We start from the raw sequence: 3,620 nt of genomic DNA on the forward strand, positions 1-3,620 counted from the left end.
GTGCGCATCCAGGATTTGAAGAGGAGCTCCTGGCAGGGGTAAGGCCAAAGACTGCCCAGGCCACCCAACAAAGCGGGCAGAAGGGGGTGGCTGGATCGTAAAGCTGCCATGGAGGGAGGACGGGAAGTTTGGCCATACCCCCGCTAGAAAGGGCAGGGCACACAAGAGCCCGAGAAGCGGAGGTTGGAACAGCGGCTCTGTTCTGTCTTACAGGAGCAAAGGTACCCAGGACATGGCTGTAGCAAGGCTCCTGCAGAGGAAAGGGAAATGCAAGACCTTTCTGATGAAATAGCTAAGTCTTTGGTTTAACAATGAAAAAGTCCCTGGAAAAACTGGGTTTGCCATTCTTGAAAAACTTAACAATTTTCAAGAACTTTTCTGATCATGAAGGAAAAAATATATCATTCATGAGAAGCTGTGTTTGAAAACAGCATGATTTCTGTTTCATAGGTGATTTGAGCAGCCTTAGGTTTGCCTGATTGGAGTGTGAAGGACTCAAGATTATTCAYATGAGGAAGGGGAGGGTTTTCTTCTGGTTTCTCCCAGCTGAGGGAATTGAGGGGAGGCAGCTGCTCTGTGGTGGACCATCAGTTGATGAAAGTTTTGGAGGAAGTTCTGGAGTCATTGTGTTGCTCTTCAAAGAGAGGAGATGTTTTTTTCTCATTCAGCAGGATTGGAATAATTCCAGCTTCACTGAAAGTTGCCTAAAATTTTTCAGACTGTCCATCTTCCCCTGAATGAATGCTGCCCTGCTTTGCCCTCCAGGAAGAGGTCCAGAGATTTCACCAATTCTGCCTTGGATCATAGACAGAGAGAGGAAATTGCCCTTTCCTCCAGCTTTTCCTTCCCCTTCTCTGGAGATTGACGTGCTCTTGTCGACATGGACCGCAACAACACGGTTGTGTTTCAGGTACTTCTTTCCACTTCTCCAAGTACAATTGTCTTCAGGGTGATGTTACACCTTGTTCCTTTTTTTTTTTTCCCCCCTGAGAGGTTCATGACAGACAGACGAGATGATAATTTTTGTGACATAAAAACTTTGCTGCTAAAAACTGGACTTTTCTCCCAGGGTGACTGCACTGAAGAGAACTGATTTCTAACCTTAAACTTCCAGCCCAGACCATCACATAACCAGTCCCCTACCCAACAGCAGCCTCCTTGCCAACATCTTAAATCTCGCTGCCAGTTAACATGGCAAGCCATGACCATTTTGTAACATGAAATGCAATCTGACTGTTTTCCCTGTGGGTCTGTAAACTGGCGCACTGATTCTCGAGCGGCTTTGAGAGGGCACAACGTTTGCTGGGCAAACAATTCCAGGTGATGGACTGCGCTGCTCCCGAGCACAAGACCATGCACAAACACAGGGCGCTGCTCCCCTTGCAGTGATGTGATCCTTAGTATTTTTTTCTCTCTTCCTCTTAGGTCGTGCCTTCGCTGATAAGAACACTTTTTGGAGCTAACTTCCTCGGTTGTGACAGAGGCCCGAAGCCCAGAGTAAGTATTTCTGGAATGTTTGCATGTTCACACCCTGGTTTTGCACTTGCTGGCAGGTGGTAGGAAATCCCTTCAGGGGCTTTGACTCCTCTGATTGTTTCCTTTTTCAATCAAGGAGGATATTCCACTAACACGCCTAAGTGAGGGTGCTCAAATAGATACTCCTGGAATTCTGACTGCTCCAGCTGGACACAGTCCCCRTGAAAGCTCCCACTCGCACTGACAGCTTGTCTCTACATCAGATGATATTATTTTGCTGAGAAGATACAGCAGTTTAATGGAAATGACTCTGTATTGCTCCTTCCTGCAGCTCGGCGGATGTTGCCCGTGACCCCAGCATTCCCGATGGCTCCGGGGATTGCTGCTGAAGCCCGTTGGGAACTTGCCCACGACACACCAAGGAGAAGCTCTTAGCCAGAGACAAGTGACCAGCTTCAGAACAGGGTCTCTGTGCTCCTCACTCAAAAAAAAMCCCACACTGCCCACTGCATCCCGCTGTAGGAAGCACAGACACATGACTGCTTACGACTACTCTTGAATTAGGTTGCCATTTGTACAGATTTCATAAAAAATGTATCCATGTGAGCACTGCTGCTGGAGACCAGACTTCAGCATGGACTTAAACTGTACAAATCTTCCTGAAGGCCACAACACAGGAGTGTAGCTGCCTTTAAAACTTCCTGCACCTCAGATGCCAGTGCATAATATTCCCTTGTTACTTCCTCTGAGTTGCTTATAACAACCCTGGAGTGACATTGCAGCAGAGCAGAGGACGAAAGGGCTGAGCTTACAGCTAGTGTAATTCRGGTTTGGTGGAGATTAAGATCTGGCTCAAAACTTTTGAGTAGTGTGTTGTCAAGCTACACACGCTAGGGCGTAGCTGGACAGCTGGGTTGCTATGCTCAGTCCAGCTTGTTTCAATTATATTTATCTTCCCTCGTATTAATGGTGATATATTATTGTAGTGTGCATGGAAATTAAAGCAAAAATAGGCCAGGTGATGGCGAGGCTTGCTCCACTATAAATACAGAGCAGCTCCCCTGACTCACTTGTTGCCTATTCATTATTGCTGACTCTATCCCTGCAAAACCACCTCTAGAAATCAGTGTCAGCCCTGCAGCCAGGGCCTCTGCAGAATGTTCCCGGCTTGTACCCAAGGTACATAAACTGCCTTTTAGATAGGGAAGTGGCTGAGCCAGTCCAAGAGGACATTGGGTCTCCAGACACCGTTAAGGGTCTACAGGGCTGGGAGCCCTCCCGGACCTGGGCGTTGCTCTGATGCTGTTAGCGTGTACCGAGAGGGAGCCCGGGAGTGGGCTGCACTTCCATGAACACTTCGGCAGTGACTTCTCACGGCTCAGATCTGATCCTTGTTTTCTAACTCTCAAGCCTGGACTTAGAAAGGGAGAAAAACAACCTCATGTTTTCTTAATGCAGCACRTGTTTAGTAAAGATGAAGGAAAGGAGTTAGATGCTGGTCACCCGCCACATACTACGTATCTATTGAGGAGTCTGCGAGGTCTTGCCTTCCCTCCTAGGGACTCCAGGGTACTCCGCTCTCTGTGCAGTGAGTGGCTTAGCACTCAGCTCTTCTGAACTTTGCTAGTGTTGTCTACCTGCAATAATGCTTTTTTTAATATGATGTGCTAATAACACGGTTGTCATTCCCAGCTGAATCCCAGGGCCTCGTGCAGCTGGGAAATGGTGAACAAGAAGAGCACAGAGCACCTGAGTTGATGAGACAAAAGAAACACCATCATCGTCCCTGCTCCCCAGACAATGTGCAGAGGTGCCCAAATACTCACTGACATGCCCAGGGTTGGACAGGATGGGCTGCTGAGCCTGAGGAGCTGAAGCACTCACCACCTCTGCACCCAAAGTCCTGCCTCTYGCTACACATCTAGCCCAAGTGGCCGGGAGTGGAGCTTTCGCAAGGATTTCACATGGTGGTTTCCTTGCCTGCCTCTCTCCTTGGAGGGAAGGAGAAGAGATAGGAATATTCCTAAGGAGACACRTGGTCCCTGGTCTTGCTAATTTGTGCATCAAAAGAAGGAAGAACCCTGGAGAACATCTGTGGAGGAGCATCACCTGAAAACTGGCAGTAAAGTAACTGCTGGAGGATG

At 48.2% G+C, this 3,620-nt stretch overlaps 1 long non-coding RNA gene across 1 annotated transcript; it reads left to right on the top strand.

Annotated features, from left to right (window-relative positions):
• Positions 1-603: 603 nt before the first annotated feature.
• On the top strand, positions 604-2,411 carry LOC112965138. Its single transcript, XR_003253179.1, has 3 exons — positions 604-910; positions 1,426-1,497; positions 1,808-2,411. It is a non-coding gene; the product is annotated as an uncharacterized LOC112965138 (long non-coding RNA).
• Positions 2,412-3,620: the final 1,209 nt, after the last annotated feature.

The sequence above is a fragment of the Apteryx rowi genome, unplaced genomic scaffold (genome assembly GCF_003343035.1).
Source record: "Apteryx rowi isolate R43461 unplaced genomic scaffold, aptRow1 scaffold_202, whole genome shotgun sequence".
Lineage (NCBI taxonomy): Eukaryota > Metazoa > Chordata > Aves > Apterygiformes > Apterygidae > Apteryx > Apteryx rowi.